An 11,813-nucleotide genomic window follows, 5' to 3' on the forward strand; every position below is an offset into this window, starting at 1 on the left:
AAAGGTCTAGCTCTGTAATAAAGGTAGAAAAAAGACTGAGAAATAAAAACACAGGAAAAAATTGGTGTCATGAAAAGTTGTTTGTAAAATGTGTGAACAAAAACGCAAGATTTCAAGACCAAACCCGTTTCCATACCTGGCAGCAAGACGATTTAATTCTGCTGTGAAAACCGACGTTTTACAATGAGACTTATAGGGATTCCATCCCTTTTGGAATCCGCCCCTGGTGGAAATTTGAGGTACTGCAAATACCTCAGGGCTTTACCGTTCCTTTGCTCTTCATGACCGAATCAGCGCGACGCCACTGATCTCCTCCTCAAAAACGCTTCGGGTTTAGGCCCCGTTTACACGACGCCGAAAACGGTCAATTCCGCAAACATTTCGTTGCGTTTTGGCCTTCCGTTTAGACGAGACCACGTTGCGTTTTCAGTGAAAACGCAAACTTTTGAAAACGCTCCCCAGAGTGGAAAGATCTGAATCCGCTCCTCCATCCAGCTTCGTGTAAACACAGAGCGGAGCGTCTCAGGGTGAAACGCTGACGTCACCGCATGCGCACTCGCAGATTCAGGTGAAGGCTCCGCGCTCAGCCACATTTCCAGTTGAGCCAGTAGGTGGCGGTAATGCACGTTATGGTTGGATTGCCGACCGTCTCACACAACAAAACGGCAGAAAAAGAAAGAACAGAAGAGGAGACTTCTCCTCCTGGAGTCGTATGAACGCGGATCGTTTTCACGCCGTCCTCATGTAAACGCGGGTGGCTTTTGGAAACGCAAAGGAAGAATCTTTGCGGGAGTCTCCGTGTAAACGGGGCCTTAGTTTAGTTCGGGTTTAGTGCTCCCTTCCCAGAGAAAACTCCTGCAGCTCCCCAGGGTCCAGCCAGACTTGCTATCGCCGTAGGATTTGATTTTTCCTCTGCATGAAGGAACGCCAGAACTCTCTCCTCCAGACCCCGCTCAGGTAAATCTCCTCCCACCTTAAATCACCTCCCCTGGGAGTGGCCCTTACCCACAAATATTACATTACAGAGCAATAATTCATACAAACGAGGGTCAATCACGACTTGAAAATGCAAGAAAAACAATAAACCCCCCTCACACACCCTCTACCCGTGTTTGTGAGCTGCCCACCTTAACCGTCGGCCTTACAGTTGAGCTGAGGTGGATCCAGAGAGAAAGATTTCTGTGTGTGACACGATTAAGAGCGTGCTCACACCAGCTACCCAAACCGTGCTGTGCCTCAGCACGATTGCCCCCCTGCAGCGCTGCTCCCCAGCTGGAGAGTACGGCCAGCGCTCACACTACCCCTACGTCGACCAGACTTTAGCGGGTATCAGACACGCGCACAGCCCGCCTACGTCATCGTGAAGCATTCGTGCTTGAGTACCGCACAGTTGCGGTCACACTGGCCTTTCCAAACGTGCTGAAGCGTGCTTGGGCACGGCACGATTGGCCAGTGTGACCGCGTCCTAAAAACCATGGGACCTGGACTGAGTTCCTCCTGCTTTTGCTCTCCATACTGACTGTTTTAACTCATTTACCAAAGCCTGCTGACAACTGATTGGTCGATACTGCTCTGACCACAAACACACAACACCCCCTTGCACGAATAATACAAAATCCTTTATTTTAAGGTCAAGTTTATAGCAGAGATTATTCAATGAATGAATGAGCAGAGCGGAGGTAAAAAAGTCACATGACTCACTCCCTCAAAAGTCTGAGCGAGTTTCTCAGCATCAAAAACCTGATCCTGGATTCAGATCTTACATTTCACTCTTGTAGTTCCTAAAATAAAGTCGTCTGGTAACACCACTCCACCGCACTAACCCTGATCTCCCGTCCTGCCCCCCCTCCCACACACACATACACACACTCATCTCCTCCTCCTCCTCCTCCTCCTCCTCCCTGGGCTTCGTTCCTAAAGTTCCTAGAATCTTCCACGGTTGCAGCTTCAGGGAACATCCAGGAGCTGCCAGCTCCACAAACTGCTGTCGGCCTCAGTCAGAGTCTGTTCAGAGTCTCCACATGTAGATCACATGTGAGCTTATCAGCACCGTGTGTCTGATCGTCTGATTGGTTCATACACATGTCAGGCCTTTTATTGGTCCACAGCAGGCCTGTCTGTTTGCACAGCACAGCAAACTTTACCCTGAATGAATAAAAAAATACAGAAAGAGATCTTTATGCTGAAAACTGTGCAGGACAATTTGTTCCACATGTTAAATTTAATCATAGCAACTTAAAGGTTAACACTTACTGCAGCTAAGTCTCATTTTTCAGCGTCACTTTCTGCAAAAACCTCCATCCGCTGACTCTATTCGTGGTTGTTGACCTACATTTTTTCCACAAATGTTGGTTAAAGTTCCAGCTCTTTAAAAGAAAACTGGGAGCACGGAAAAGCAAACGCTGCCCACCGAGGTTTGGCAACGACGAACGCCTCGTAACACCAAACCACAGGAATGAACCCAGGAGTGAAACGCTTAGAAGAATCTAGAGAATCGGCCTCTTTAATCTGAAAAATTCTGTTTCCAGGTGTCGACACGAAACCATGAACTAGAGTTTTCAAATATCCCTTACTTTGGTCGGAGTTTTCAGGAAAGTTTTTAGTGACGTAAAACTGTGGTTTCATGCGGATCGCAGGACTTGACGTATAAAAATATACGCTGTTTCCCAAATACCTGACTAAGTGTGGACACAGCCTTGGTGCTGTGCCGGTTTGTAGAGCTTTATAGTTCCCTTGTCGAGAACGTCCAGTCGTTTGAGTTTTTTTTACTTCTCTAAACTTCGGTTTCATTTATTTCCTTGTTCGTTTGGCATCTTCACACTGAAACAGACCAGAGGTGATGTCAGCTGGTTTAAGAGACTCACAGCTTTCCAAGTTACACGGAAACTTCTCAGAAAAGCTCCCAAACTGCTCTTTATGCACCAGGATCTTCAAACATGAACTTTGTGGATACGGTCTGGTCCAGTTGATCTGTGATCCTCCCTGAAGTGTTGCAGCGTGTTTGAGCTCTTCTGTCTCTAACATGATGAGGTGTGTCAGGAAGCTTCATATCGAGTATCTCTGTGTAACCAAAGACAAAAATGAAAATAACTTCATTACCCTTAAACGTGTTGGAGGAAGAAAGGAGACAAAGAGAGGAGGAGATAAAGTGATGAGCTGGTGTTTGACAGGTCGTAACTTCACAGATCTGAAGATTCTTTACAGATGACGGAGGTGTAACTGGGTTCAGAGAACCAGCTGGAAAATTTGCTGGATCACATCCAAACGTTGTGAATTTTGTCTTTTTTTCACTGAAGTGAAGAAAGTTTGCAGCCAACAGGACTAAACAGTTTATAGGAAGTCAAGCAAAGTTCTGACAGATTAAAAAGTTAAAGGCAGGTAGAGCTGGAAGTCGTCTGTGTAACAATGAAGGGAAACATTGTGTTGTGAAAATTTACCCAGAGCAAGAAGAGAATCGGCCCGAGGATGGAGCCCTGGGGTACCCCAGAGGTGGGAGGTGCTGAGGATAAGGTAAATTCACATAGAATAGAACAGAATATTATTTATAAATCCCCCTTGGGGGAAATTTTTTGTCACAACAGCTCACAAAAAAGTGAAGTAATGCATTAACAATAAAGACAGTATAATGAAAATAAAATATTGAATTCGAAACTTGAAAAAATCTAAAGAAATATAAGAAATATAGAGAAGAAAAAATTTTACTATTTACATGTTTATATATAAGTGAGATATATACACAGATTGGTTCTTGAAAGTGAGAAATTATAATAAAAATGAATAAATAAACAATAATAATAAAAAGAAATAATAATGATAAAAATAAAGGATGATAAAATCAAAAAATATTAGCTAATTCAAGAATCATTTTTTAAAAATATTTCCAAATCTTAAAAATTTCAAAATTGTCTGAAATTTCTGTAATTATTTGACGTTTTATTTTTTATTTTTTTATTTTTTTTTGTGCAAATGTTTGACAATAAAAAAAATTCCCCCTTTTTTTATTTCAGTTTTTTTGAATTTCTGGTTTTGTGGCAAATCAATTTAATAATTTTTGGGGAATTTTTGCAAATTTTCTTAATATCATTTTTTTTTCATTGTTTGTCAATTTCTATAAATTACATTTAAAAAAAACAGTAAAGAAATTAAAAGTATTTTTCTTGAATTTGTGAAATATTAAAAAAATTAGAATAATTGTATAAATTTAATAGTTAAGTATTTTAAATTTTAAACATACATTTTTTTAAACATTTTAACAATGCACAATTTTCATTTCAGAATTTTTCAAAAATGTAAATTTATTATTAATTAAAAACTAAGACATCATATGTGAAATCTTATAGAACCTTTTTTTTAAAAAAAACTTCTCATTTAAATAATTATTATCTAGATTTTCACTTTGTTTTGAATATTAAACACATGGATTTTTTTTTCCTGCATGTCTTAATCAGAGCTTTAAAGTGACCAGAGTGAAGATGCTGATGCAGGAGCGATGGTTCAGGTTTGGTACATGAACATGTGAACGTACAGAATGTCCCAAACTGAGCTCCAGAGTCCAGACATGAAAACTTCCTGAGCTGAATAACGAAATAAACGAAACATGTGATTAAACTCTGAGGGACACAGAAAAAAATGAGTGTTTAACCGCACAAAGGAGCATCTGTGAGTGTGTGTGTGTGTGTGTGTGTGTCCAGAGACCTGCAGGGGATTAGGATCAGTAGCACAGACTGTTTTGTTTTTGTTTATGGCTGAGGGACAAAGGAGTGTGTGACTGGATGAGTGGAGGATGAGAGGGTGGGCTGGAGGCTCCGAGGACGGTTTGATGCTCTCTGCTGCTTCCTTTCTGCTGAATTAACCGTGAAATGTCAGGAAAATTATCAGATCCAACTCAAAGGTTTGATTATGCAACTCCAAATTTGTTTGATTAGAGGTAAATGTCGATGAATCTGCTCCAGGAGAGCGTTCAGATCTGCTCCTGGATCTGTTTAAAGTATAAAACGGTTTGAAGCCGGTTCAGGATCAGCTCAGGGAGGTGAGGAGCCCTCTGTTTGACCTTTTCCTCCACATTTTCCTGTCTTTCTTCTGCTGTCTTCTTAATTAACGGCATGAAATTCCCCAAAAAACACCTCTGATCTAATCTCTAATTTCAAAATACCCGCGTCCAGACGACAGGAAATGAGTCATGAGTCAGTAGATTCTGTTAATTCACCCCCAAAATAGGACGTTATGAGTCTGAATGAATGTTTTCAAATTGCCAACCACAGAGAAAACGAACCAACGATCAGGAATCTGTTTGGTTTTTTCATCCACGCTGTCAGAAAGTATGAAGACACACCAGAGTTCCCCTGCTCTCACACCTCTCTGCTGACATGAACGTTTCTTTCTCTCACACACACGTCTGCAGTGTGTTTGACCCACAGTCTGCATGCAACGCCACCTCGACATTTGCAACATTCTGGGTCCAGAACGTTCTAAACTTTCTATTTTTACGCAGAAAGAGGAAGAGAGAGCGGACGGTTTGGCTTCCTCTTCCTCTCCTTCGTCCTGTTGCAGAGTTGTGAATGAGTCGGCTCCTGACACACTGATGTGTGTGTGTGTGTGTGTGTGTGTGTGTGTGTGTGTGTGTGTGTGTGTGTGTGTGTGTGTGAGCACGTGTGTGTGTGAGCAGAGTGGAGGATGGTCCCTCATCAGTTTACTGCTCATTAATCTTCGTTTACAGACTAAGCATCCAGAAACTCTTCAAAGCGCTACACTTTTTTCTCCATGTTATGTTGAATCTACGTTCCAAAAAAAGTTACATTTCTTATTTTTCCGCAAAATTTTACATTAATATCCCGTAATAACCCCAAAAAAGTGCTGTTTTTTATTATTTATTTTTTCATTTTTTTTTCTTTTTTTTTTTAAACAATACAATAAAAGTACCTGGAAACCTGTAGGAAGTTGTTTTTTAATTATCTTTTTATTTTTTTATTCTATTTATTTATCTATTTTTCTATGTTTTTATTTATGTGTCTTTTAATTTATTTATTAATCTATTTATTTTTGCCATTTTTTACATGTTGTTATGTTGGATGATTTCTTTTTTTTTCCCCCTCAAAATTCAACACAAAACATCCCATACTGCCAACCTGGAAAACAGTTTTTTTTTTTTATTTATCTATTTTTCAAAATTAATTGACCCAAAAAAAACAAAAACAAAAAAAAAACACATCACAGGAACACAAGTGTTTCAGTATTAACATCCTCTTTGTGCTGCTCATTAATCTCTGTTTACAGACTCAGTATCCAGGAGGTTTTCATAGTGCTTCACTTTTTCTACATGTTATGTTGCATCATCGTTCCTACATTAACCCAATTTAATTTAATTTAATTTAATTTAATTTAATTTAATTTAATTTAATTTAATTTAATTTAATTTAATTTAATTTAATTTATTCACATTTTTTGAAAACAAAACAAAAAAAAGTACCAGGTCACCTGAAGAAAGTTTATTTATTTATTTATTTATTTATTTATTTATCTTTTGATTTTCTAATTTTATCTCTGGTTTTTTAATGTAATTTATTTATTCATCTTTTGATTTTTACCATTTTTTTTTTTACATGTTGTTATGTTGGATGATTTATCCCCCCCCCCCCCCCCTCAAATTTCAACATATAACACCACATACTGGCAACCTGAAAAAAAAGTTCATTATTTTATTTATTAATTTTTTTCCAGTTTTTGGACAAAAAAAAAAAAAAAAAATCAGACTTCACAAGAGCACAAGTATTTCAGTATTCACGCCTCTTTCTGAATTTGATGCTTCAAGCTGGGCTCACCTCTCTTTGGACAGTTTGGTCGGTTCCTCTCAGCTCCATCAGGTTGGATGGAGAGCGTTGGGGCAGCCATTTTCAGATCTCTCCAGAGATGGTCCATCAGGTTCAAGTCTGGGCTCCTGGGCCCCTCAAGGGCCTTCACAGAATCCTCCTGAAGCCACTCCAGTCTGAGGTCCAAGGCGCTCTGGAGCAGGTTTTCATCCATGATGTCTCTGTACATCGCTGCAGTCATCTTTCCCTCAATCCTGACTGATTCCCAGTTCCTGTTCCCATAAAAAGACCTACACATAAAAAGTCTAAACTCGACCAAAACACAAAAACAAATGAGGTTTGACTTTTCTTTTCTGTAGTATAAACCTGTGCTCAGGTACGACTGCACAAACTGGAGTCAAAGAGACAAATGAGAGGGCCTTTGAAACAAAGGTCACAAGAGACGCCACAGCAGCTGACAAAGGCCTTGAACAAAGCATAAAGGAGACGCTGGACCAATACAAAGAAGATAACTCAAAGTGATTACATGGAATAAAGTCTGGGCGTAAAAAAAGGAACTATGGAAGGATGTGAAAGAAATTCAGGGAAACGACAGCTTGGAGGAAAGAGAAACAACAACAACAAAGAAATAAAACAAAACATGACGAGAGACCAACTACTACAACTGTCAAATTCTGAGGAAGAAGTGAATTTACTCCAAAGTGCCACGAAGACTTTCTGGAAGCAGTGATCTAGTTGTTGCCATCATTTCAGCCAGGTTAAGATGGCAGCCAAAACGCCTTCTCTGTTTTCCAAGTCTTCCTGGGTGATCCCAGTCTCTCTGCGACAGATGGAAAGTGTAATCCTCCGGGTGAGATCTGGATCTGTCTCCTGGTTTTCTTCCACTTGGGTGTGCACTGAATGCCTCCACAGGCAGCGGGCGTCTGATCAGAGGCTCATAGACCTCCAGGATCGCTGAGGACGGACTGCACAGAGCTGGACCTGGGAGGATAACCCTAAGCAAGGGGTGCTAGCTCTGCTAACGTTAGCCACACTCTGAAAACCAGCTAACCTGCAGACCCTGTGTTTGATAAACCGTGTTTAATTATGAGTTTTTTTTCTTTTCTTTAGGTTTTTATTCTCTAGACGAGGAAACGAGTCCCTGCAGGACGTCCCGACTCGGTGGAGAAAATGTGCGACTGTTTTCAAACAGACGCCTTTTATAACCAGTAACAATAAAATTAAAAACCCAAAGAAGTCTGAAGGATTGATAACACCCTGTGGTCAGAATTTGGTCAGGGTTGTTCTCCGATCCACAGAACTACAGAAGTGAAAGACCCGAGGCCACTTCAGGGGCTAACAAACGTAGAAACCTCAGGCTGCAGAGATCAGATGCTCACCAAACTCGTAACTCCTCGTCCCGAGGGGAAACGCGGTGAATGCTGCTCATTGAGTCGTTTTTGGCGAAGGCTTTTTGCCCTCTAAGTATGCTGTAAAAAATCTGTTTAAAGAGCACAGGTCAAAGGTCAAAGAAAGTGCAACAAAGCTTTTTCTGTGTCCCTGAAAACCGTGAATGTTCTTCGCTTGTTGAGGATGAAAAATCTGGATTCTGTGACGCGTGAGTTTGGACACATGAAGCTAAACTGTGAGTCAGAAATCCAACTGGAGGATAATAAAGTGATTGTTTCATTCTTTATCATCAGTGTGTGTTTGAAAGAAGCATCTTGATCCACACGTGAAGCGCTGGCGGTCGAGTAAACTCTGCACGGCGGCGGGGAGGGCGCCAAAAATGCATCAGTGACGGGAATCAGAGCAGCGTGGTGTCTCTGTGTTTGTGCAACGACCATCCTGAGGCCGCCAGGGCTGGCATCTCAGTTACATAAAGGTTAGTGTGTGTGTGTGTGTGTGTGTGTGGGTGTGTGTGTGTGTGTGTGTGTTGGTTAATGCTGGGGGGGGTGGGATTCTGCAGAATAACCACCGTCTGTAACGTTTCTTCACTTAAAAGGAACCCATAAGTTTCAGTAACTGTGTGTGTGTGTGTGTGTGTGTGTGTGTGTGTGTGTGTGTGTGTGTGTGTGTGTGTGTGTGGGCAAAAGCAAGAGGAAGTAGGACGAGGATGTCTGTGTGTGGAGTCAAGTGATAGTGAGTGTGATCAGATGCTCAGTGTTGCATACCAGCTCTCTTATCAATACACAAGCGTGTGTGTGTGTGTGTGTGTGTGTGTGTGTGTGTGTGTGTGTGTGTGTGTGTGTGTGTGTGTGTGTGTGTGTGTGTGTCAGGACAGCAGTATGTTGTTGCTGATAGCACTCTGGGGATGAACAGCGTGTGTTTTGTTTTCTATTGATTGCTGCTCAGGATTCACTTATCTGTCCTGACACAGACTGCAACTGATTACACACACACACACACACACACACACACACACACACACACACACACACACACACACACACACACACACACACACACACACACCAGATTTCCTTTCTGTTTGAACAGCAGCACAGATGTGTTGAACTTTCCTGCGACAGGAGGTTACAAATCGGACAGTGAGCTGACACATGATGATGTCATCAGTTGGAGCTTGGTCGTGTTGTGGTTCAAAAACTTCATTAATTCGTTATTTATTTTTTAAATGTGTGAATTCCTGCCAACCTTTTTGGAAAGAGAGCTTTTGTGAGAGTTCACCTGGTGATATTTGGGATATTTCACCGTGACGTTTAAAGCGTCCGACCAGGAAAACGACACGTGACAGGATGAGCTGGTATTTCCAAGTTGGCAGAAAGCGAAGCGTTGTCTGTTGTGGCTTTAACTTCTTCCCAAACCGCAGAGTTAAAAACACATGGCTGACGCAGGGTTCGTTAAAAAGCTCCAATCCAGATTCTTCATTTTGATATTTTACTGAGTGGACCACAGGAAGTTAAAGAGGGGCCATTGTGCTGTTTCAAGTTTTAATTTTGTCCCTCTGGTGCTCCCGTAGTATCTCTACGTGATTGACAGCTCAGATAAATCCCTGTTTTTCTCTCTTTGGTGTTTTAGAAAACTCATATTTCAGCCTCTGTCTAAAACACTTTGTTTTAGCTGCTGTGACTTTAAAGCCCTGTTTCCACCAAACGGTCCGGTACGGATCAGAACAGTTTGGTATGGGTTGGATCAGCAAAGCCTGATCCTGTTTGTGTTTCCCCAGCCAACCATGCCGTTCTTGGTAGGTGGCGTGTAAGCTGGATGATGGTAGCAACATCAGCTAAGTTATGGCGTGACTCAGCGTGACTCGCTAATAAATCCAGCGAAGAAGAAAAGCACAACATATCTACTTTTAGACTGTAGTTTCTTGCTGTTTGGTGACGCCATTTTCCAAAGAAGAAGTGTGAGTGACGATTCTTTAAAAGTGTTTCTAGCTCCACCTTCTGGGGTCAGATCCGTATGTCAGGCACCCCAACAGAAGGGTACCAAAGAGTGGGACGGTATGGTTCGGTAATTTGGTTTTAGCCATACCAAGAACTAAACTAAACCACTTGAAAACTAAACCACTAAACCCCCTTCCCTCTGATTGGCCAGCCCTCTGAGGCCTGGGGCGGAGCTATGGGCTTGCCTTGGTGTTCAAGGCCCTGCCCCTGCAACATATCGTGAGGCAGTAAGGAGATCCTTATGCGATGGCGTCATTATTTCAGCAATTCTGGAGAAGATCCATCCATCCATCCATTTTCTTCCGCTTATCCGGGGTCGGGTCGCGGGGGCAGCAGCCTAAGCAGGGAAGCCCAGACTTCCCTCTCCCTAGCTACTTCGTCCAGCTCTTCCGGGGGGATCCCAAGACGTTCCCAGGCCAGCTACCCTCTCGTCCACCGGGGTAAACTCCAACGTACAGGCACCGAGCCTGGGGGCAACGAGTATCGCCACCCCTGCCCGCCGCCTCTCACCATCGGCAACTCCAGAGTGGAAGAGAGTCCAACCCCTCTCGAGAAGGCTGGTTCCAGAGCCCTTGCTATGTGTCGAGGTGAGGCCGACTATGTCTAGCTGGAACTTCTCAACCTCGCGCACCAGCTCAGGCTCCTTCCCCGCCAGAGAGGTGACGTTCCACGTCCCTAGAGCTAGCTTCTGCAGCCGAGGATCAGACCGCCAAGGTCCCTGCCTTCGGCTGCCGCCCAACTCACACTGCACCCAACCCCTATGGCCCCTCCTGCGGGTGATGAGTCCACGGGAATCTGGAGAAGATTTGATGTTATTTTTAGAACAGTGTTTTAATCAGTCCACCGACAGATTGAGAGATTTCTCCAGAGGTTTGAAAATCTGCATCTTTTACTCTGGACGTCTCACAGTGCAGCCAGGATCACCCTCAGACAAGAGGTTAACCTCAGGAAGTTTGATGGAATGAAAGATGATGTGGTCCTGTTGACCTCATCCAACACTGACCTCCAGCTCACACTGGGGCGGTTTGCAGCCGAGTGCGAAGATCAGCACCTCTAAGTCGGAAAAGGGTGGACTGCCAACTCCAGGTTGGAAGAGTCTTTGCCCCAAGTGGAGGAGTTCAAGTATCTCGGGGTTTTGTTAATGAGTGAGGGGGGAAATGGAGCAAGAGGCTCTCAATATACCTTCAATCTACGTTCCAACCCTCACCTATGGCCACGAGCTGTGGGTTGTGACCGAAGGAACGAGATGGCAGTTACAAGCGGCTGAAATGAGCTTTCTCCTTAGGGTGTCTGGGCTCAGCCTTAGAGATAGGGATCAGAGCTCAGACATCAGGGAGAGGTTCGGGGTAGAGCCGCTGCTCCTCAGCATCCAGAGGAGCCAGATGAGGTGGTTCGGGCATGTCCAACTGGGAGGAGACCCTGGGGTAGACCCAGGTCACGATGGAGAGATCACATCTCTTGAGTGACCTGGGAACGCATTGGTATCTCCTCAGTGGAGCTGGTGGAAGTGACCAGGGACAGGGACCATCGGTCTTCACTGATGGCGCTTCTGCCCCCGCAATATAGACTCAGATAAGCGGTGGAAAATGAACAAACAAAATCAAAAGAAATTTGAGATTTT

The sequence above is a fragment of the Halichoeres trimaculatus genome, unplaced genomic scaffold (genome assembly GCF_033239565.1).
Source record: "Halichoeres trimaculatus isolate MK-OKI-2021-1 unplaced genomic scaffold, fHalTri1.1 fHalTri1_scaffold_1, whole genome shotgun sequence".
In the NCBI taxonomy this organism is placed as follows: Eukaryota; Metazoa; Chordata; class Actinopteri; order Labriformes; family Labridae; genus Halichoeres; species Halichoeres trimaculatus.